Consider the following 24479-nt stretch of genomic DNA (forward strand, 5'->3'; position numbering starts at 1 on the left):
GATTTTGATTAACATGAGAGTAGCGCTAAACCCTTTTTGCACTTACCTGCAGTTTATTTAACTTCTAGGCCCTAGTGCTAAACCTTAATTCTGATCTCACCCTTCACCTCAGCTCATCTACTTCCCCTGCCTACAACAAACCCTTTCTTCAACTTAATCCTATCAGATAAAGTCCACCTTGAAGTAAAGGAGATAAGGAGTATTAAGGAGAGATTAAAGAGCTCCCTCCTGCCGTCTCGTAGTTGTGCCTGAACGCAACTGTGGAAAGACTGAGATGACAATCTTCCCCCATTGCCTCTTGGCCTCTTGTCTTGCTTAGAAAATGCCATGTGCAAGAAACTGTCTTTGTGCTCCTCTGTCTCCATGTGCCTGTGGGATGTCAGGGATGGGAGGTGCATTGCGTTTACGAAGCTGGCCTGTGCCCACACTGGAAAACAGGTCAAGATCATGGGAACACCTGCGTCTTCTTTGTGAAGGGCAGATTGAGCTCATTCGGTTAAACTGGAAAATCTCTGATGGAGATTCACCCGAAGAGCAGTTTTCAAAGTCGATTCAGTCCACCGCAGCTGAATTTTGTCCTTATTATTTAGTAGTCTTCCGTTGTGGGTGCATTGTCTGGTAAGTGGTTTGGTAAACGGATTGTAAACTGATCTTTTATCTCAAAAATATTGAATCATGGTGTACTACGATACAGAAAGCACATCACTATCCCCTGCGATAGTAATTTTATGAGCAGTCTATCAGATGATAAGTGAAGGCTTGTGTGGATGAAAATGACATCACACATCGTAACTAAATCAAGCTGGCTGTTGTTAGTTGAGCTGCAGTCAGTTTGAAGGAGATGCCTAATGTGCACTGCATCTCTCATCAGTTTCTTCTTGCAGTTTCTTCTTGCGCTTTCTAGTTTTATCAGTTCACCATTGGTACCCAGCGGGAGGGAAGACTGCTGTGCATCGGGCATTATCCGAAAAGCCTTGTTATGGATGCCACCAGCCTGGAGGTCCTCTACTCCTTGGTGTCCAAGATGGCTCCCGACTGGATTAGCTCAATGAGCATTATCTGTTCTCATCGGACACAAGGTCAGTCGTAGTCTCCTACTGGGCTGCTGTGCAACTCCCAGGCTTGACAGGAGTATAAGATAAGCATCTTCTAGCTCTTAACATGGGACACTAAGGAGCAAATGCCAGTAGAGTGATGTTAAGGGCTCTTGCTTTTCCTCCACTGCCTCATGGGTGTACGTTAGATGCGTGTAAAAAGAGTCCTAAAAAATCAGGGGCATGACAGCAGGTTCTATGTATGCCAGCTGATGAAGAAACGAAACCACTGGAAAATTCTGAATTCTAAAATGCCTGTTAAAAGAACGAAAACTTCCACTAGCGTTCAGGAATGCTGTCTCGATCATCATTCAGGAAACTAAGTGGGAAAGCATTGATCTGAAATGATTTACTGTTGTTAAACAAAGCACAACAACACAATCATAACTACTTCATAAATGCCACACAGCATGATTAGAACTACATGCCCGACGATCACACATCAAAATAAGATTTCATAAACATACCAGGACCTCTGTTGCTGAGTGTGTTTCCTTTCCTCTTTGTTCTGGAGAGGACACAGCTGGGGCTGTTTCAGTGACTGGAATATTAAAAGTCTGGATCATTACCGCTGATGTCAGTCGAATGCAGGCATGAAACTAGCAGGGAAGTAAGAACAAGTGCCAGATCTCTCTAAAACTAGAAAACGAGTCTTTGCAGTAGCATCTTGCCTCTTAAATTTCAGAACTGCATATGGAAAAATATTTAAAAGGCATACCCGTAACAGAGAACTGTTTTAAAAATATTTTGAAAGTTTAAGGTCACAGGGTGGCAGTGCTGGGGCCCTGGGCGTGAGTCCTGGGGTGCTACCTGCCCAGAGTTCGCCTGGTCTCCATGTGTTTGTGTGGGTTTGCTCGGGGTGCTATACTGAGCTAATCAGTAAATACTGGACTCCTTAGAATTGAATTTGTTTTCTATCCAAATAATTGCCAAGTATTAAAAAGATCTTTAAAAAAACAGATGCGAAAATAATTCAACTACAGCAGAATGACTGTATCTTAACTTTTCTTCTCATCCCTCATTGACCTGCAGCTGGTCTGTGGTCTCTTCTGATAACTTAAAGAACCACTCTCATCCCTGCTGTTTCAACATTAGACTCTGTGTGTATACACACGCTTTTCATTTACAGGATCTGTAGATTATTGTACAAAAATCACATAATCAATAAATGCAGGACTTTGCAAGTTTGTGGTATTTAGGTATAGTACTATTTATGTGAAAACAGCCAGATTGTTCTGTAATTGTTCCAAATCGCACAAAGCAGCTGAAGTTTTCAGCACGCATACGTATTAAAATTGAGAAGCAGCTCACTTTGGCATGAAAACAATTTTCAGCACCACTGTTTATCTTCATCTCTCGTAAAACCGTTTGCCAGCAGACTTAAGTTTTACAAGTTGGGCATCACTCAGAAGGTCGGCCCTCGAGAGATAAAGTTGGCACTCACTGGGCAGCACTGGTGGATGTGTTTGGTGGAAGTAAGGAACCAGTCTAGCCTGTGTCTTTGTGTGAGGCTTTTTAATGAAACCCCTCGCTCCCTGTTTAGAATAACACCACGTCTGTTTCTACTGGAAAATTGCTAACCCGGTGTTTTCCTCTTGCACCTTGAACGTGAAGTGTTCTGTTGGCAGCAGAAGCTTTTACTGTTTATTTTAATAAGGGTGATGGGGGGAGCTCGTGAATGCAGCTGCCTTTGCTTGGGAGGTTGAAGTTCTGTCATGAAAGTTTTGTTTTGAATTTCCAGACCAGTTGTGTGCGAGCTGAGGTGGAGGTTAGCGCTGCTGAAATGCTCTCTTTCAGGAAAGCTGAGTGTTCTCCAGTCAGCTCTCTTAAAGTCTTGGTACTCGAGTGCATAAAGCTGGGGATTCACTCTTTGTTTTGGGGTTTTCAAGTCCCAGATAACTCTTCTATTTCATTGGAGTTGTTCCCAGTCAATGGTATACAGGAAGTACAGGCAGATGCATCAACTAATTTCTCTGACTGCCCTTTGGAGAATATCTCAGCGTAACTTGCTCTTTAATGTAAACCATACCTTGCAGCACAGAATTGTTTCCTGCCCGCCACTTGATTGCAGCTTTAGCAGCAGTCTTACCATCATGTGGCCAGGCCTCAGACATTAACCAGGGGTGGGGCTGGTCAGTGTGGGGAGTGGAGACCTCTAGGCCAAACCGGGCTGCTGTTGCATTGTAGGTATCGGTGGCAGTCTTCCTTCTAGACTTGGATGAGACATAAAGATCCTGCCTGCTTGATCAGTGAAGATCCTGTAGCACTGTCCATAAGCGCAGGCATGTTGACCATTGTATTCTGGCTAAAACAGCATTTTACCTTGTTTTTATTTCTGGCAGCGTTATTATTGGGCTGTTCATGGTATTCTGTCTCTCCCTGTATTGAAAAATGACACCCTTTGTGGCGATAACCACATTAATGCTTAGGTACCCTAGTTACTTTTTCATTGTATGAAAGCAAGCAGTTTTCTGAGTGGGGCAAAAGACAGGAGTTCAGCCTTCCTACTGTTGTCTTATTTTCAACATCCGTAAATGGACAGAAATGGAAGTGCAAAGCGCAGATTTGATCCCATGGCAGAGAAAAACGATGGGAGTCTGGAGTGTGCAAAAGCCTCATGCTATGCTGGTCAGATTCGAACAGGACTGCCTGCATCTTGGACAGATATCTTAGCAACTAGCACTTAATGTTCTCAAAATGTCTTTTACGCTGTTGGGAAGAACTGAGGTTTTCATTGAAGGGTATATTCACATCAGGTTTTGAATTGGTTAGTAACACTCTGTGGAGCAGTTGTGTTGGGAATGTACTCTGCTGTGACGGTTCCTCTGGCTTTTCTGCTTGCAAAAGAAAATTGTGGACAATAGCTTTTCTGTTGATCGTTCCATAGTTTACAGTTTTCAATAGTATTACTACAGAATCATGTACAGCAGTACCTTTTATGATGATTTACTATTTTGAGAATGGAGACTTAGTTCAGACACCCATTTTGAATTCTAATGTTACTGCATGTCACAAGTTATTTAAACACTTGTGATGAATGAAGTATATTTGATGCATTTTTCTGATTCGAGTTATAGAAACACAAGCCTCCAGTGAACCTTGTGAGGAAGCAGGTGTGATTGCAGACCTGGTCTGGAAGAGTTTGAGTGTTTTGGTCGCTTCAGAATGTAAACACAAATCTTATTTGCACTGTTGTGAAAGGCTCTGGTTCGTCCTAAAACAGTATTCCAACACAAAAGTCCTGTAAAGAACAACCAACATCATGCTCTTTCTGTCCTAAACTTTCTAATGGGGAAAAGTATTTGTATTCCAACTCTCCTCTGTTTTCAGTCTCGGTTGATGTTCCTGGAGATGAACCCCTTTCTGCATGGTTTTGGGTTACTGTGCGGTGCGCCAGTGGCCCTGCTTTGGAGAATAGTTGAAATGTGACCTTTGGAACAAATTGATTTGTGGTCCTGCTTTAATACAATAAAATCCTAGGTTATGAAGATGCATCTTGTAGCTGCCTGCAGTGCTTCACTTCTTAGCCACAAGAAGATAAACCTTTTAATAAAGTAATATCATTTGTGAAACAAAATCAGTGCAGACTTTCCCTAACTCTCACTGTCAGCAGTTTTTTAGGATCTTGTCACTGAAGTCCGAGGACTATGCTGAAATGTTCTTAACTAACACTCCTCATCTCTAGTTCCGGACTGGAAATGTGAAGTGAACTGAATATGAGCCCTCCAGTCAGCTTGATGGGAGAGCGGTCCCACAGACTATCACTCCTCAGGCTGTTTCCTTCTCATCCCGATACTATTACACCATCTCCTCCTGTCGGGGCTCACACTGACACTTCAGACAAGGGTCAGGGGACTGTTTAGATTACAAAGTCTTCTCATGGACAGTGAAGCAAGGCTGTGCTCAAGACAAGCAGCAGTGTGTTCATGGCTGGTAGGATTATCAGGGTTTGCGCCCTGTTTAGAGAAATGTAGAATCTTCCATCGTAGGATATCCAAGGTATTGATGTTGGACAAAAACTTGGTCGAATCGGACAAAGGATGTAAAATCTCTTGCCCACAAAATATATTTTCTCTAGTCACAAGACGGGATATGAGTGCAATCCACTTTTTACTTCCAGATTATAGTTTTTATGGGGTCAAGCAGAATGAGAAAAAGCAGCCAGACCAAGTTTTTTCTACCTGTTCTTTAAAACGAGCATCCTGGTCTTGCTCGTTTTTCTATCATTATCGGTCCTGTTAACAAGCGGGAGGTTTATTCATTCGTCTGTTGAGATCGTTTGCGTTTTCAGCTGCTCATCTGCCCCCCGGTTGCTCGCTTCTTCTCCAGCCGAAGGGAGCCCTTTCACAAGCTGCTGGTGCCGCCTGTCTCTCGGGAGTGTCCCCGCTGTCCCGGAGCCACCTGTCTCTCGGGAGTGTCCCCGCCGCCGCAGGTCTCTCTCCTCCCGGGTATCTGTTTCTCTCGCCTCTCCGCGCTGCTCCTCCGCCTGGCGCGTCACGTAGGGTTGCGCTCCGGTTATCAATCCTTTCTGAAATGGGGGGTTTCAGATGCGTTTACAGGTTTTCAAGGTGTCTTTCAAGCAGCAGCGCCTGAAGGGGCGAAGCCGAGGAAAGAGGTTTCGGTCAAGCCAGTCGCTGGCGGGTCCAGTTCGTGAGGAGGCTGGTTGGAATGGACATGGACAGACACGCTGGCCGCAATGGCTCTCCAGGCAGAGGATTGCTCATCCCTGGCCCTGTACCAGACAGGGGCATCTGAAGACATTGCCATTCCTTATGAACAGAGGGATGGGAATCTACAGAAATCTTCTGCACCGGAATTGGAGACTCCTGTGCCAGACACTACTTGTAAGATCCAGCTTATTGGCACTTGACTGCCCCCTGTGAGTTGGCTGGTTTAATTCCATGTATTATGAGCATCAGGACACAAGGACTTCCAAAGTGGACTGATACAGGAAATCCCAAACTGGCAACAGAAAGGTTGGCCAAGAATCTGCTTTTATGAGTTTTATGGGCTTTATTTAGATACTGATATTTTGATAACATAAACGTCAGGGATTTAAACAATATAAAGCTTACTTTTTAAAATCCCATTAGATTCCTTCTCAGAAATATTTTCCTTAAAGTAAGATTTTTGTTTTTCAGCCTTTGCTAGGGAGAAGGAATCATCGATGTATTGTTCTCACATGTATGTATATATTTTATGTATATGTCTAAATATTTACCAGTAACAGGTACATTAATTTAGTGGTTTATGACTTTTGTGGTATTGCAGTTTCAGTAGAAGCTCTGTATTGCATTTTAAACCAGCCCCGCTCGGTGCAGATGGGCTCATGTCCACTAGATGGCGAAAGAGCCCCTTGTCTAAGCGGATCGGCCTGCTGGTTAGTTCACGCTCGCACGTTTCTCCTCACGAACAGATGAGAAATCTGATGCCTCATAATGTTTTATGTGCTATATTTGAATTCATTTTCATGATGTTTGTTTTTTTCAGTACTGTTAAAAAACAAATCCAGAAATGTCATGTCAGATCGTTGGCGGTTTACTGTAATATGCACACCTTGTCCCAGTGATTTTTAAACAGTATGAACTATACTACAGTTTTTACTGCTTCTCAAAAATACGTCTGTTTTATAATGAAGAAAAATCTATTCTGATCTTTAGCTTGTGAAGTCCCTAAAATATCCTAATTTTATCTAAAAAAAGCTGAGTAATACCCTGTCCTGTCAACTTATTACCTTAAAACAGAATTGGACTTCTGTGTCCCCGAGTCAATTTCAATATGGAAAACTAGAAATTGCTTCACGTTGAGTCACGGAACAGGCTTGCAGAGACTTGATTTGAAAATGGCAGTTTAAAAAGACAGGGAAGCAATTTTAATTCCAACAGTTTATTTGTTTAGTCACTCAGCTTGCCGTTTATATGACTTTTCCTGACAGTTGTTTCGTATTTGAGCGCTTGGATTACATGGTGGTCAGGTGGGGCAAGTCTGTAAGAATTGTACTGGAGGTGGAGGCGCCATCTAGTGGTTTTCCTGCAGCACTGCAGCCTCTGTTGCCTGAATCAAAAACTGACGGCCTAAAGAACACCAAGATGTGCAATGCCCCCTAAAGTGATCTTTTATTCCAGAAGGGTCTGTGTTAGCCAGTGCGGTTACGTCTGATGTGTGGGTGTGAGAATGGAGACAGGGCGGCTCGACTGGCGTTGAACTCCGAACTCGCGCGTCTTTCCCTTTTCCCAGAGCTGGCGGTGTCCTCTCCTGTCGGCCCCCAGGAGGCTGTGCTCATGGTGACGGCCACCGCGTACATCCCCTCCCAGGGGCACCTGGGGCGCGGGTTCCCGCCACGCAGACCACCCTCGTCCAGCTGCTGCAGGGGGAGCACAGGAGGGGGTCAGAGAGACGCCGCCGGCGCTGGCGTGGGGGGGGGGCGCTCCGTGCCAATCTCATCTAGAAATGGAGGCTAACGGAGAGAAATTCGGTTTGAAAACCGGACAGTTCAAACGTGCGTCTGTCCCAGTGCCTTTTAACCGTATTTGCTTTTTAAATTTATCTGCGTTTTACAGTTTTGAATCGCTCTCTGGGGTGCTTTGGTATGAAGGTCACTAAATACAGAACTCTATTATTTTATGTAAAACCCATGCATTGTTCATACACATAAAGTAATAGAGGAGTGTAAATGCCTGTAACATAGTCGCTATGCATTCAGACTATTTAATGGGGATTTGTTGGAATTACAGCAGAACATGCAATATTATATCATGCAACCACTTGTAACTGCTTCACAACAGTGCGCTTTTCACAGTGAGTAGCAGAGTGCTTTTCTGATCAAGCACGTTACACATGACCTCATTAAGCTGAAAGTCCCCCCGTGATGCTGATCAGATGCTGCGAGAGAGATGTTTTCTGCCGGAGCTCCTTGCTGTTCTGCTTCCCTGCAGCCACTGAAGCGTTTCTTGGTGGTCAAGGATTCTGGTGCTGGTGAATCACCACCTGGGAGCACTGCCCATCACTTGAGGTTGCAGTTTCCATTTAGACGCTGTTCACATCTCCACAGAGTTTCTCTTTTTTTCCCCTCTATCCTCTTCCACTGTACAGTATTAACATCAGGTGCTAATAAATAATGTTGAATGCTCACACATCGATCCTCATCACTAGAATCATGCTTAGCAATATCAAGCTTATATATATAAACACACATTTGTCCGAATCTCAGCCTTAACTCTCAAACATAACATACATGGGTTGGCCTTTTGTGTGGTCTTCTTGATAATCACGTTTTGAGAGTTTTGATTTGACTTTGGAATCCAACACACAGTCGTTAAAGTCTGCTGTTACAGAAGAGAATCACAGCAGAACAGATATTAGTGACCACGGATGACTGGGTTGATTATGTTTTTGTTTTCATTTCAGCAGTTATTGACTAATTCCATAAACTTGTGCTGTATTTAAACCTTGTGTACAAATAGAAAAATGTACACGTCCTAACATACAAGTCATCCATTTCTATGTGCAGTTTCGTTTTCACGTCTGAAAACTAAATCAGATTGTTTTTATTGCATTAAAAATTTGTAGCATTTTGGCCTTGAGACTTATGGCAAAAAGGGAGTATTATGTACTGAGCACCAGAAGAAACATTATGTATATTTTCTTTAAAGAAAAGTAGTTTTTGGAAGTTGATTTTCTTTGGTGTCATGTTGATTGATTGATCCTTCATGACTGACTGTTAAGCACTGGAGGGACTGAGACTGTGACAGAGGCACTAAATCACCCTGTGAGGTTAGTGAGAGGGGTTTTGTGAGAAAGCCGCCTGGTCATTTGAAAAGCCAGCAGAAGGCTGAGGCACAGCTGGTCTGGCTGAGTTATTAGTGGTCACAGGGAGGGAAACTCCATGGGAGGGAAAGGAGTTGGGACAGAGGCTCCGAGTGGAATTAGCAACTCCTCCGAGCTAATTAAGAGGCTTTTGGTCTCAGGGTTGGGCTCTAGTCTGCAGGGAGGAAGAGAGGGAGATCCAGGGAGGAGTTCTCGCGAGCTGGGATTGGATTGATTCCCAGGCCAGTGAGACTGGGTAAGCTAGGGAAGCTGGAGAAAGTACAGCATGGTCTGTGCTGAGGGCTGTCGCAGGTGCAGGACAGGAGAGCGGTGTGGCAGGTCACTGGCTCGGATCGGTGGGAATGGGGAACAGGCTTGGCCAGGTGTAACAGGGCGTTGGCACCTGCAGGAGAGGGGCATCGCTTGGCACAGCTGCAGAGTGTGAGAACACAGCTGTCTTGAGAAAGCTGAGGTGCTGCTGGAAGAGGTGTTAGTGGGACCAATAGGAGGTGCTCATATTAAAGCTCCAGTATAGTGATGGGGACGCTGTAAAAAGGCGGTGTCCTTCGGGCGAGACGTAAAACCAAGGTCCCGATTCTATCTGGTCATTAAAAAGCCCAGAGAGTAGGCTGTTCCTGATGTTTGGGCCAAAACTTCATTAATCAGTTCTCCTTCACACTGATAGCTCATCCAGGTGGGGCAGCACACTGGGGGGGGGGGGTGCAGGGGATCCCCCTGACCTGTCGAGTGCTTTGACTGGAGTGTCCAGAAAAGCGCTCTATACAGGATCATTATTTTCTGGAGGAAAGACCAGTGGAAGAAAGAAGACTGTACAGTTTGGGTTTGAAAGAAGAAAGACATCATTTAAAAATCTAAATGTTGAGATTGATTAGTTAGCATGCCCCTATAAATAATTATATCTTTATTTATTTGGGCTCGAGTGATGAGGTGGTTTTGCATGTTTGTTGTCAGGGCCGGTGAAGATCAAAAAAGGAAACAAATATTCTCCATTTGTCAAGTGACCAAAGCCCTGCTTCCATCGGCAGACCATTGGAGACCGGACGATGCCTGCAGGTGGTCGCTTGTCATCTTGGGTCTTCACACCCAGCAATGTCAGTTTTAGCAGGTTTTGATTTATTAATATGGGATTAAATGTACAATGCAAAATATAAACAATACTGAGAAAAAGGATCCCATGTTTTTCATCTCTAAATCTATATCTTCTCCCTCGAACACCCCCTCCAAGATGATAGTCTATGCCCTATTCCTCATATTCTCCCAATTCATCACACTCAGGAAACTTGGAGAGAAAACGGACTCAATGAGTGAATGACACTGGTGACCAGTGCTATTATGTCATCAGCTGCCACTTTCCAAGACCTTCCAAGTTCCTCCACCGGCATTGTGGACCTGGCAGAGCAAAAGACAGTTCTGAAATCCTATAATACAAGGTCCTGTTGGCACTGGCAAACACGGTCCCCCTCTGATGGGCCACAGCCAAGATCGATGACAAGATCTGAGTGTAAGGGCCTTGGCAGGAGAGGCCAGCTTCTACTGAACTCAACATGTAGTGACTGATGTTGACCTGACTGCACTGCGCAGTTCCCAGCCCTCCCACGGTGCTACAGCTTATTTGCCAACTTTCCTTCGGGACAACACATCCTCAGCGGTACTGTGCCACTTGCTGTGCTTTTTACTCTCCAGAGCTGAGACCCGTTGAACACTTGTTCTGAGACTTTCTGACTTAGAGACCATTGAACAGGCATATACCTGTCCAGGTTCTACAGAAGGAACAGAAGAGTATCATACAAGACAGCACGTGCAGCCAGGTGCAGTTCTTACACTGTGGGTGTAAAGCATGTGTTGTATCTAACGGTTTCCACACATTAGTAGTCTGCCACTTCCACCGAAGGTACCCTGGTGATCAGTCATTTTGATAGCCGATTTTAAAATGTGTCATGAATTTGCCCATCATTTCTGCTCAGTAATATATCGGTGCACAAAAGATCACACACTGAACACAGTCCTGTCCTACTGTAGTTACACACTGAACACAGTACTGTCCCACTGTGATCACTCACTGAACACTGTACTGTGCCACTCTGATCACATTCATATTTTCAGAAGGCCTAGTAAGTACACTATCAAACGCTCTCTGTGTGCATCTGATACTAGTTCACAGACCCCTTATAACTTAATTAAGCAAAGTCTACCTTTTCTTCATCCATGTTGACTCTCCCCTAGGTTCGTATTTCCATATAGGTGATCCTCTAGATCTGATCATTGATTATAGCTATGGAAATGTAATAGAACGCAGACTTATTGGTCTATATTTACTTGATTTCAGTTTTGTATAGATGGGCAGTACAGTAGCCATTTTCCAGTACATAGCTCCCCTCTGCAGCATTTCCCTTAAGGCGTTTTACTTGCACACGTTATTAAAAATGGGAAATAATTCTGTCCTCTTAACATTGTGAAAACAGTGCAATTATAGTGGTGTATATTTTTATTATGCCATGTAGTGATAGTTCCTGCTCTTCTGTTTTAACAACCTGGTAAATAATTGCTGTGCTGTGTTCGCCATGTTGCTGTAGGAATAGACCAGCCTGAGAGCTGTACGGTGTTCCACTCGTGCTTCAGCATCTGTGGTCTGGTGTGCCCAGATCGTATAGTAATACTGAACCCAGGAAGACCCTTGAGGCCAAGGAAATGCTCTTTCCACTGTTTGATGCGTCGACATGACTGGAAAACACGATGAAAATATTCAGTCTTGAGCAAGTCAGCTGTAGGAAAGGCCTTGGTTTTAAGCGACCTAGCTTAGATAACGAAGCAAAAACACCTGACTGGTTTGTCTCCAACAAAGCTCTCTGCAAACTTTTGCCCTTCGAAAGCAGCTGAAGGTTTTGGGCTGCGTTTTTCAGGCCTTTATAAAGAAAAGGCCCAAGAGCGAGACGCAGTCGGTGAAACTGCTGGGTAGTCAAGTGTGGAATGAATGTGGTGACTGGGTAACGGCCCTGTGAACTGGAGTCTTCTGTCCATAAGAGGAGCAGGTACTATAGTCTGAGGGAAAGGGGAATTCAGAATCCTTACCTGTTCAGTTCTCCGCCCATTTTTTGGAGTAGATCTTGAACACAATCCCAAGAACTTCACAGTTCACAGCAAATGGTGTGGACCTTTCTACTGGGGGGAGTGGGGGGAATGAGACGTTTAAACTGGTTTCGCTCTCGAGATTGAAACTGCAGCCGAGAGAGACGAGCATCAGCTAGAAACCCTTGTATAAAAGAACAGGCCTGCCCTCGGTAGGGGGTCGGCCCATTTTGACACACCGGCAGCAGGGGAGGATGTGGCCTCACACACTGAACACTGTACTGTCCCCCTGTGATCACTCACTGAACACTAGCGTCCCGCTCTGAACACAGTACTGTGCCACTGGGATCACACGCCGAACACAGTACTGTCCCCCTCTGATGACACACTGAACACTAGCATCACACGCTGATCACAGTACAGTCCCACAGTGATCTCATTGAACACAGTACTGCTTTATTTGATGACACACTGAACACAGTACTGTCCTACTTTAGTCACACACTGAACACAGTACTGTACCACTCTGATCACACTCTGAACACAATACCGGCCCACTGTGACAACACACTGAACACACTACTGTCCCACGGTGATCACACAGTGAACACACTACTGTGCCTCTCAGATACCACACCGAACACAGTACTGTGCCTCTCAGATGCCACACTAAAAACACTACTATGCCACTGTGATTACTCACTTAACACAGTACTGTCCCCTTATAGTTAACACACTGAACACAGTACTGTCCCCCACTGATGACACACTGAACACAGTACTGTCGCACTGTGATCACTCAGTAAACATGGTACTGTGCCACTGTGATTACACACTGAACACTGCAATACCTAACCATCTTGGAAATCTATCTGAACTCCTCCGAACGAGGGACGGGTGAAGAGGTAGCTCCTGATCTCGGGCCAGAGGGAAGACGGGGAAATGGTTCAGGTCAGAGGAAGTCACAGCCCTGACGCGGGAGAACATCAGACTATTCCTAGACTTCGAGAGAGAGAACAAAGGCAGACCGAACGTGAAGTTCTGTGTGGCGTCAATCTACGACGAGGTCAACATCGGATCTTCTGTTTACCTCTTCGAAAGGGGGGCTCTGGCCAGCAAGCACTTGGAGCTGCCTTCCCAGCCGGGGGTACCGGCTGTGCTGACAACTCTGCACGACTCCGTCCAGCTGGCGTTCCGCCCGCCGAAGTACGGTGCCGGCGAGATCGTGAGGTATCGGGTTCTGTACCAGAAGCCGGGCGACTCAGCTTGGGGGGAAGTGGACACCGATGACAACAAGCCAGAGTTCACCGTGTCGGGGCTGGACCTGAACGCTTCGTATCGATTCGGCTGCCGGGCGGTTTGCAAACCGGGAGTCGGCTGTGCCAGCGACGCAACTCCTTCCTGCAAGACTCTTCCTTCAGCCCCCCCCGGAGCTCCTCAGCAGAAATCAACAGGACCAAACTCCATGACGGTCACCTGGGACATGCCCACCTCTGTGGGACAGGGAGTCAGCGTTACTTCCTATGAAGTTGAATACAGAGAGGTCTTCAAGGGGGCAACGGACGAGCAAGACAGCAAAACATGGACGAAGCTCAAAGCCAGAGGGAGGGTGTGCACTCTGGAGAACCTAAGGGGAAGGAAGTTCCTACATCGTCCGGGTTTATTCCGACTGTGGCAAAGAAGGCAAGAGTCCACCGAGCCCCGAGACTCCAATAACAATCCCGAAGGACAGCAGAGTCAAGTCAGGGGTGTTAAAGTACAGAGCGACCACTTCCTAAACTTCTCCACTTTGATAGAGCGCGGGCAGCCTTCCTTATACAGGCTGTCACTGGAACAGGAGCCCACCAACGAGCAGCATTTCCAGCGCTTCACGTTCTGCAGGAAAGTAGAAGAAGGGAACAATAAGGACCTCATCGACACCGTGTGCTTCGTGGTCCAGGCGTCTCTGGCGCGGCTGACCTCCATCCAGCAGTACGTCTTCGACTCCATCCTCGGGAAGGACATCGCTGAGAACATCCTCGTCCTCGTCACGTTTGTGGACGGGAAGGACATCCCCGTCCTGGGCGCCATCGAAGCCGCGGGCCTGCCCTGCCGCAAGAACCGGAAGGGCAAAGCGACGCACTTCGAATTTAACAACTCCGCCCTTTACACGCAAAACGAGAGGCCCGACACCGATTCCAACGGGGAGGGCTCCGGGAGTGACGACGAGGAAGAGGACGACAACAAGCTGGAGAAAATTGTCTGGACGAACCATGTGAAGCAGCTGAAGAGGTTTTTCCAAACCCTGGAGAAGACGGAGGGGAAGGACTTGGCGCTGACGAAGAAAGTCCTGGAGGAGCGCGAGAGGCTGGAGACGGCGATGGCGAGGCTGCTGCCTCAGATCTCGGCCGGGCAGATCTCGGTGAAGCTGAGCGAAATCATTAAGGCTTCCGGCAAGTTCACGTCGACGAAGGAGATGCTCGAGAAAATCGAAATGGACTTCGAGACGATCGAGGACCGGATCATGCAGCTGATCAGGCTGTCCTCCAACTGCCTGGTGCGGCTGGAGGAGATCGCCCTGAAGCCCAACGCTCTGTCCACAGCCGCCTACATCGAGCTGCTCATCCGCAACGAGGAAGAGGAGGCCCGCCCGGGCTTCAAGGATCGCATCGCCGAGCTGCGCAAGATGAAACAGCACGCCGAGATCCTCGCCAAGATCGCCAACAACGAGAAACTGCTGCCAGAGGAGCGCAGGATCACGAGGGAGAGAAACCAGAGGCTGAGGAAAATCGCTCAAGACGTCAAACTGGCGAGCTCCGTAGTGAGAGCCTGGACTGCAGGACACTGAACACGTTCCACACCGCCCGACAACTCCTGCAGGACACTGAACACGTTCCACACCGCCCGACAACTCCTGCAGGACACTGAACACGTTCCACACCGCCCGACAACTCCTGCAGGAAACTCCAGGTGAGAGATTCACACTGAGGTGACCTGTCTCCAGCTGTACGACACTGACAGAGACACTGATTCCAGGTGAGAGATTCACACTGAGGTGACCCGTCTCCAGCTGTACGACACTGACAGAGACACTGATTCCAGGTGATAGACTCACACTGAGGTGACCTGTCTCCAGCTGTATGACCCTGACAGACACACCGATTCCAGGTGAAAGGTTCACACTGAGGTGACCTGTCTCCAGCTGTATGACCCTGACAGAGACACTGATTCCAGGTGAGAGACTCACACTGAGGTGACCTGTCTCCAGCTGTATGACCCTGACAGACACTGATTCCAGGTGAGAGACTCACACTGAGGTGACCTGTCTTTCACCTCTATGACAGATTCCAGGTGAGAGCCATACTGAGTTGAGCTCTATGGACCCTCTTTAGATTCTGATCTGATGCAAGTTCGATGTAAGTTTTCCCTACACATCAAAGACGCAGCTCCTTCGACATCTGCCTCTCCACACTGCAGATCGCTACTGAATCCTATTGGTTGCCATGCTGCCTGATAGTCTGGCTCCTTCCTAGGACTTGTGCTCCTCCTGCGTCATCAGGCACTGTACACCCACGTTCACAGTCCTTGGTGTTCCCAGGGACAGAGTGTCATTGATAAGGTCACTTCCTCCCCAGCTTCCAGTCATACCCATCTGGTTCCAGTCTGGTGCAGTGTCGTCCCCTAGCGTTAACCCACAGTGTACACTCCATCTGGCTCCAGTCTGGTGCAGTGTCGTGCCCGTTTGCAGACACAACAGTCAGACAAGAGAAGGAGTCGCTGCCCTTCCTGACCACATCTCCTTAGCAGAAGACCTGAACACAGATCAAACGCTTCTAAGGAACAGCCGCTTCAAGAACAGTTCTCAACACGTCAGTGTGAATTTCAAATCGCATTTCAATGTTTTTTGTCTGGCGTCTGTACTTGGTAGATCCATACGCCAGTGAAAAATGAAAAATACCTTTCCTCTGAGTGACCTGTCGTGCTCTATTTCTGGGTGACCTTGGACATCATCCACCTCTAACGAACGGTGTCGACTTCTGACGATTCTTGTGCACTCTCTCTCACCTGTATATAAAAGCACACTTCAGTCACCTGCAGGCGCGAGGCCCTGCTGACGAGAGACGCTCTGGTCCTCAGGTACGGGGCTGTGAAAGAGCGAGAGGCTGGAAGTGGGGCCTGCTCCTCCTCTCTCTCTCCCCCGTGTGCGCTCACAGGGTCGGTCTCTCTGAACATGCCGAAGACGGGTGGAACTCAACACCCCTGCCTGGACAATGAGAGGAATAACAGGCGATCAAAACACTTAAGGACACCGACCGACTGACCTTGCCGAGAGCGTTCATGAGGTTTCAGACTGAAGTTCGGGAGGAAGGCGAGAGCCGCCGCTCGCCTGCGCTCGTCAGTCTCACACTCAGCACATCTCACACTCCTTCACCGCAGCAGCTCAATCCTCTCCAGCGCACTCTTTACAGTCCAGCTGCACCACGGAGAGGAGACCCAGGAACGCCTGAGGGGCGACGGAGAGGAATCCACTGTCACACACAGCAGTGACACGGGCACACGCAGTCACATGGGGACACCACAAGGGAACTCACAGCAGATGATCGCTCGACGGCATCGCAGCCGAAACACGGGGTCGAGCCCAGAGCATTTCACAAGGCACTCAAAGCCAATCGATCACTCTCTTTTCTTGAGATCACATGTTAATGGAGGTTCCAGGAGAGAACATCAGAGCAGGAACAGGATACCCCTGTCCCCGCAGTGTGACTGTTCCCGCCAGAGCCCGGCAGCCGATATGATATGATATGAAGCGTTTAGGTCCAGCCCCGACACGGTGAACTCTGGCTTGTTGTCATCGGTGTCCACTTCCCCCCAAGCTGAGTCGCCCAGCTTCTGGTACAGAACCCGATACCTCACGATCTCGCCCGCGCCGTACTTCGGCGGGCGGAACGCCAGCTGGACGGAGTCGTGCAGAGTTGTCAGCACGGCCGGTACCCCCGATTGAAGCTCGCCTCTACATTCAGAGCAGACGCCTTGTCCTCCGTGGAGTCGGACGCAATGATCTGGAAATCTGTGTTCGGCTGAGGACGCACGTCGATGTCTTTCTGCAGCGTCTCGGCGTCCCATAATGTGATTCCTGTGGGGAGACAAGAAATAGAAGAGGTGTTCATGGGGCTTTGCAAGCTTGTCGCGCTACAGGGAGTGATCTTTCAGCTATGTGGTCAAGTGTCGCTGTAGCGTCCCTGGTGGTCTAGTGGTCAGGATTCGGTGCTCTCACTGCCGCGGCCCGGGTTCGATTCCCGGTCAGGGAATGTCAGTACTCTTCTGGGGTGGAGCAGTGGCTCAGGATCTGTTCCTGTGGCTGGAAGGTTGCCGGTTCAAATCCCGCAGCCAGCAGAGGAATCTGACTCTGTTGGGCCCCTGAGCAAGGCCCTTAACCTCAACTGCTCCAGGGGCGCTGTCCAATGTCTGAGCCTGCACTCCGACCCCCAGCTTCTCTCCCTGTCTGTGTGTCTGTCTCATGGAGAGCAAGCTGGGGTCTGTGAAAAGAGACATTCCTAATGCAAGAAATTGTATAGGGCCAATAAAACAACATTATCAACATGATCACATTATTATGAATCATAATCAATGCGACAGATATAAGCGCAAGGCGAGGCATCCTGACCACGAGGATGAGGCTGAAGCCCCACCACTGATGCAGCCTCCAGTGAGAGATTTTGGTTCAACAGGCCTGTTGGGTTATTCACAAGCATTTAATCACTGATCACTGATCACTGAGATTCACATCCCTGAAGGGCAGACGGGAGATTTGGGCTGCCCGACGCCAGACATAGGAACAGATGATGAGTGACTGCTTGCTGGTTCCACGTGGTGAACAGAAGGATTTAATAGCGAGTGATAAGAATGAGGAACTCGGAGCAGTTTCAGTGGGATCGGGCTTCAGTGCAAGCGTCCAGTTCTTCTGGTCCTTTTGTCACGACTGAAACAACGCGGATGAAAAACAAACGCCGGCCAGAGCGATGGGAACCAGTCGGAGTTTCCACTGTGGGTTAACGCTAGGGGACGACACGACACCAGACTGGAGCCAGATGGAGTGTCCACTGTGGGTTAACGCTAGGGGACGACACTGCACCAGACTGGAGCCAGATGGAGTGTCCACTGTGGGTTAACGCTAGGGGACGACACTGCACCAGACTGGAGCCAGATGGAGTTTCCACTGTGGGTTACAGTTAGGGGACGACACTGCACCAGACTGGAGCCAGATGGAGTGTCCACTGTGGGTTAACGCTAGGGGACGACGCTGCACCAGACTGGAGCCAGATGGAGTGTCCACTGTGGGTTAACGCTAGGGGACGACGCTGCACCAGACTGGAGCCAGATGGAGTGTCCACTGTGGGTTAACGCTAGGGGACGACACTGCACCAGACTGGAGCCAGATGGAGTGTCCACTGTGGGTTAACGCTAGGGGACGACACTGCACCAGACTGGAGCCAGATGGAGTTTCCACTGTGGGTTAACGCTAGGGGACGACACTGCACCAGACTGGAGCCAGATGGAGTGTCCACTGTGGTTTAACGCTAGGGGACGACACGGCACCAGACTGGAGCCAGATGGAGTGTCCACTGTGGGTTAACGCTAGGGGACGACGCTGCACCAGACTGGAGCCAGATGGAGTGTCCACTGTGGGTTAACGCTAGGGGACGACGCTGCACCAGACTGGAGCCAGATGGAGTGTCCACTGTGGGTTAACGCTAGGGGACGACCCGATACCAGTCTGGAGCCAGGTGGAGTGTCCACTGTGGGCTAACGCTAGGGGACGACACTGCACCAGACTGGAGCCAGATGGGTATGACTGGTATGACTGGTATGACTGGAAGCTGGTATGACTGGAAGCTGGGGAGGAAGTGACCTCATCATTGACACTGTCTCTGGGAACACCAAGGACTGTGAACGTGGGGGTACAGTGCCTGACGACACAAGAGGAGCTCAGTTGTGCCAGGCCTCCAGGGAGGGACAAAGTCCTAGGAAGGAGCCAGACTACCAGGCAGCATGGCAACCAATAGGATTCAGTAGCGTTCTGCAGAGTGTGGAGAGGGAGACATTGAAGGAGCTGCGTCTTTGATGTGTAGAGAAAACTTATCAGAATCTAAAGAGGGCTCATACAGCTCAGCTCAGTATAGCTCTCACCTGGAATCTGTCATAGAGCTGAAAGACAGGTCACCTCAGTGTGAGTCTCTCACCTGGAATCAGTGTGTCTGTCAGGGTCGTACAGCTGGAGACAGGTCACCTCAGTGTGAATCTCTCACCTGGAATCAGTGTCTCTCTGTCAGGGTCATACAGCTGGAGACAGGTCACCTCAGTGTGAATCTCTCACCTGGAATCAGTGTGTCTGTCAGGGTCATACAGAATCCTCAGCTGGATCAAACGAACGCATGACCCCAAACTGTCTGGATAGCTTCTGTAAAAACGTTTTCTAAACCTTGGAGTTGTACAGTTTTAGACGCTTTGTGATTGTGCTCTGTCACAGAAGATAGAAAACAAGTCTCTCATAAATTCCCATAGGAATTAGAGCCATGATCGGATCAAGGATAGGATCGGAGCCACGCTCCTCGCCAGCTCTCCCTTCTCTGTACCCAGCCAGTGTTGAAGCCGATACCGGAGACACTGCTGTACACAGAGGGGGGTGGGGGTGGGGAACAAGCTGCCCAGCCCTTGTTGTTGAAATCGATACCCTGGGTTTTCTCCAGACACAGCTGGGTGAGCTCCTCCAGTCAGGACAGGAGGCTCTACTGTACACAGAGAGGGGCGGGGGTGGGGAACAAGCCGCACAGCCCTGTTGTTGAAGCCGATACCCTTTAACTGATGACTTCCAGGCAGCAGCAGGGGCAGTCGATCACTCGGGATGCAGAAAGCAGAACAGGACACCCAGTTATCTGAAAATGTTACTTTATTAAAACTTCTACAAAAAGATTCACGACAAGAACCAGACGAACCCGAGAGCCTTCGACACGCCAGCGCCGCCCAGAGGCAGCGCGAGGACCGCAGACGGGGAACGCACCAACGTCTCCTTATATTAGTGTAACAATCTGTCCCGTACGCTATGTACAACATTAGTAGTCGGCGAAGAAGAAGGAAAAAAACACAGACATCCAGTGTGTCACGACAGCAGTACCTACAGCGCCCACGCCCCTGGGGTAGTATTCACACCCCTGCCCCGCCGCCCTCACCCCTAACCCTCAACGCTGGCTGGCCGAGCCCCCCGTCCCCCAGAACACCCTGGACTGACTCCACCTGCTCCTGTCCTGCTCTGCACAGCAGCGCCCCCTGTGGCCAGAGGTGTGACGCAGCAGGGCTGAACCCCAACCCCCCCTCCCTCCCTTCCCCACCCCCTGCTCCGCCCTCTCTCAAACTGGTGGGGCAAAACTTTCTAGAGGGGTCAGTCAGTGTGTCCAGTTCTGGTCCTGGAGGGGTCAGTCTGCCCCCTCTTCACCCAAGGCCGTGGGGTGAGACAGGGCTGCAGCCCGAGCCCAACACTGTTCAATATCTATATCAATGAATTAACAGGAATGTTGGAGCAGTCTGCAGCTCCTGGTCACACACTACATGACACAGAAATCAAGTTCCTGCTCTACGCAGATGACCTGGTCCTGCTGTCGCCCACAGATCAGGGGCTGCAGCAGAACCTGGCACTGCTGGAGCAGTACTGTCAGACCTGGGCACTGCCAGTCAATCTGGACAAGACCAGATTTATGGTTTTCCAGAAGAAAGCCAGACCTCAGGGAAACAGGTACAAATTCACACTGAACAATAACACATTGGAGCACACATCCAGCTACACATATCTCGGTCTCACCATCAGCTCTTCCGGGAGTTTTGACCTGGCAGTGAAGGCACTGAGGGAGAAGGCACTCAGGGCTTTCTACGCAATAAGAAGGAGGCTCTTCAACATCAACCCACCAACAAGAATCTGGCTCCAAATATTTGAAAGTGTAATCCAACCCATTGCCCTATACGGCAGTGAAGTGTGGGGTCCCCTCACAGACCAGGATTACACCCAATGGGACAAACACCCCACAGAAACTCTGCACATGGAGATCTGTAGAAACATCCTCCGTGTGCAGAGAAAAACTCCTAACAACGGGTGCAGGGCCGAATTAGGCCAGTACCCACTATTGATAAACATACAGAAAAGAATATTAAAGTATTGGCTACACCTAAAAAACAACGACCAAAATTCCTACCACCACAAAGCCCTGCTGGGCCAAGAGCTGAGCCCAAAACAGATCCCCCTGAGCCAGCTGGTCCTGAGGCTCACCAACCTGAGCCACACCGACACTAACCAGCCTCAGGACAGTACTGCTAGAGCACCTCAACCCAGACTCAACCACATCACAGCACAGATCAAACAGCAATATCTCACACACTGGGACACACACACATAAACACAACATAAACTGGAATGCTACAGAACCTTAAACAGACAATACACACTAGCTGAATATTTGACCAAAATAAAAAATAACAAACAGAAACAGACCCTGACGAAGTACAGGCTCAGTGACCACAACCTGGCCATAGAAACTGGGCGACACAGGCAGACCTGGCTGTCCAGAGAGGACAGGCTGTGCTCCCACTGCCAGCGGGGAGAAATAGAGACAGAGGTGCACTTCCTACTGCACTGTGACAGATACTCTGGGATTAGAGAAACATTCTTCCCGAAACTCAGAAATCTAGTCCCAGAGTTCCCAAACCTGCCAGAGTCACAACGGATCCCAATCCTACTGGGAGAGGGAGGAGGGAACTCAGCTGAACTGGCAGCCCAGTATGTGATCTCCTGTCACAGCCTGAGGAACAGTGAGTCTGTCTCCCAATAATGCATCAGCCGCCAACAGTATATGTCAATATTTTATCATATCTCTTTGTTGTAAATGTCTGTAACATGTCTGTAGATTTTATTTTACTTCTATTTTTAGTTTTGTTCCATGTTAATTTTATTATTTTTATTTGCTTTGGCAACACTGATTGTACCCATCGGTCATGCTAATAAAGCACCTTGAATTGAATTGGAGAGGGAGGGGGAGAGAGACAGGTCAGTCTGCAGGACATGAGAGAGAGACAGGTACAGGTACTCCTGGCCAGGTGTGGCTGTTACCTGCTTGCCCCGGTCTCTGAAGAACTCTCCAGCGTTCTCGATCACCAGCTCATCTGTCATGGAGGCGTAGGGCTGCTCCTTACACAGCCTCAGCATCTCCCAGAGGGTCACCCCAAATGCCCACACATCGCTGGCCGTGGTGAACTTCCCCTGGGGACACAGACACATGGGGTCACCCCCAACACACCCACACAGACACACACAGGGTCGCCCCCACACACAGACAGACACACTGACTGGACACTCCAGTACATGAACACTGCACTGAGAGAGAGAGGGGTTCATACACACACACTGACTGGACACTCCAGTACATGAACACTGCACTGAGAGAGAGAGGGGTTCATACAGACACACTGACTAGACACTCCAGGACATGAACACTGCACTGAGAGAGAGAGGGGTTCATACACACACACTGACTGGACACTCCAGTACATGAACACTGCACTGAGAGAGAGGGGGGTTCATACAGACACACTGACTGGACACTCCAGTACATGAACACTGCACTGAGAGAGAGGGGGGTTCATACAGACACACTGACTGGACTGAGAGAGAGAGGGGTTCATACACACACACTGACTGGACACTCCAGTACATGAACACTGCATTGAGAGAGAGAGGGGTTCATACAGACACAGTGGGACAGAACTGTGTTCAGTGTGTTGTCACAGTGGGACAGAACTGTGTTCAGTGTGTTGTCACAGTGGGACACTAGTGTTAAGTGTGTCATCACAGTGGTACAGTACTGTGTTCAGTGTGTCATCAAATAGAGCAGTACTGTGTTCAGTGTGTCATCAGAGGGGGACAGTACTGTGTTCAGTGTGTGATCCCAGTGGCACAGTACTGTGTTCGGTGTGTGATCACAGTAGGGACAGTACTGTGTTTGGTGTGTCATCACAGGGGGACACTACTGTGATCAGAGTGGGACGCTAGTGTTCAGTGAGTAATAATAAATAATAAAGTAAATAATAACAACGTAACGTGGTTTTCTGCACGTCTACCTAGGCTGCAGCTGCTCCTGCATTATGTTTCATGTAGAAGTCTTAGCTTAGATTTTGTTTGCAAAAGACAAGCAAAATCTTTAAATGCAAATAACAAAAACTAGACACAACCGCAGTCCATACGAGGCCCCCTGCTACACTTTCACTGTTAATTCATTAAAGCCCATATTATCTGTGCTTTCCCTCACGATAAACAACTGCACCTGAATTGACACATCTCTTCTTGCTGAGTCCTTCGCACAACAAACGACATTTCTCACCGGTCAGAGACAATTCTAGTGGAGCATATCCTGTCTTTGACAGGACTTGTAGTGTTTTTAGAGAAACCAACAAGGTCAGTTCTATTCCTTGTGTTTATCACCGTCGGAAATTACTCTCCAGTCAGCTGATTTGTACACCGTGTGTGCAGTTCTTGTGTGAAGGAGATTGTTACTAGTATGAGTAGTATTATTAGTAGTGTTATTACTATTAGTAGTAGTATCAGTATTATTACTGGTATTATCATTGTTATCAGTAGTATTAGTAGAGTATTAGTATTGTTAGTGTTATTATTAGTAGTATTAGTATTATCAGTAGTAGTATTAGTGGTATTATTAGCGCTGTCAGCAGCAGTAGTAGTAGTAGTAGCAGTCATATTATTAGTATTATTAGTGTTATCAGTAATATTAGTAGTGTTAGTAGTAGTACTATTGTTGTCAGTTGTAGTATTAGTAGTGTTAGTAGTAGTACTATTGTTGTCAGTAGTATTAGTAGTGTTAGTAGTAGTACTATTGTTATCAGTAGTAATATTAGTGTTAGTAGTAGTACTATTGTTAGCAGTAGTAGTATTAGTGTTAGTAGTAGTAGTACTATTGTTATCAGTGCATGATGCCCAAGAATAATTCCCAGATGTTCATTCTGTAAGTTGCATTAATAATGGCCAGCAGCCCCACTGGAGCCCAGCAGTGTGAGCCTGGCCAGTACCTGGAGGGGAGACTCCTGGGAAAACACTGAGGCTGCTGCTGGGAGAGGTGTGAGTGGGGCCAGCAGGGGGCGCTCTCACCCTGCGGTCTGTGTGGGTCCTGATGCCCCAGTATAGTGACGGGGACACTGGACTGTAAACAGGCGTCGTCCTGCAGATGAGACGTCAAACCGAGGTCCTGACTCTCTGTGGTCATTAACAATCCCAGGGTGTCTCTCGAGAAGAGTAGGGGTTTTACACCAGCGTCCTGGTCAAATTTCCCATTGGCCCTTACCAGTCATGGCCTCCTAATAATCCCCATCTATGAATTGGCTTCATCACTCTGCTCTCCTCCCCACTGAGAGCTGGTGTGTGGGGAGAGGACTGGGGCGTCATCCAGGTGGGGCTGCACA

General features: G+C 48.3%; 1 protein-coding gene and 1 non-coding gene across 2 annotated transcripts in view; both read left to right on the forward strand.

Moving 5' to 3' along the window:
- LOC148671962 (uncharacterized) overlaps positions 1 to 24479 on the forward strand; it is a 360178-nt gene that overhangs the window by 70991 nt on the left and 264708 nt on the right. The gene's annotated exons all lie outside the window — the stretch shown is intronic.
- trnae-cuc (transfer RNA glutamic acid (anticodon CUC)) lies at positions 17204 to 17275 on the forward strand. Its single transcript has one exon. It is a non-coding gene; the product is annotated as a tRNA-Glu (tRNA).

The sequence above is a fragment of the Lepisosteus platostomus genome, chromosome 5 (assembly GCF_059453375.1).
Source record: "Lepisosteus platostomus isolate fLepPlt1 chromosome 5, fLepPlt1.hap1, whole genome shotgun sequence".
Lineage (NCBI taxonomy): Eukaryota > Metazoa > Chordata > Actinopteri > Semionotiformes > Lepisosteidae > Lepisosteus > Lepisosteus platostomus.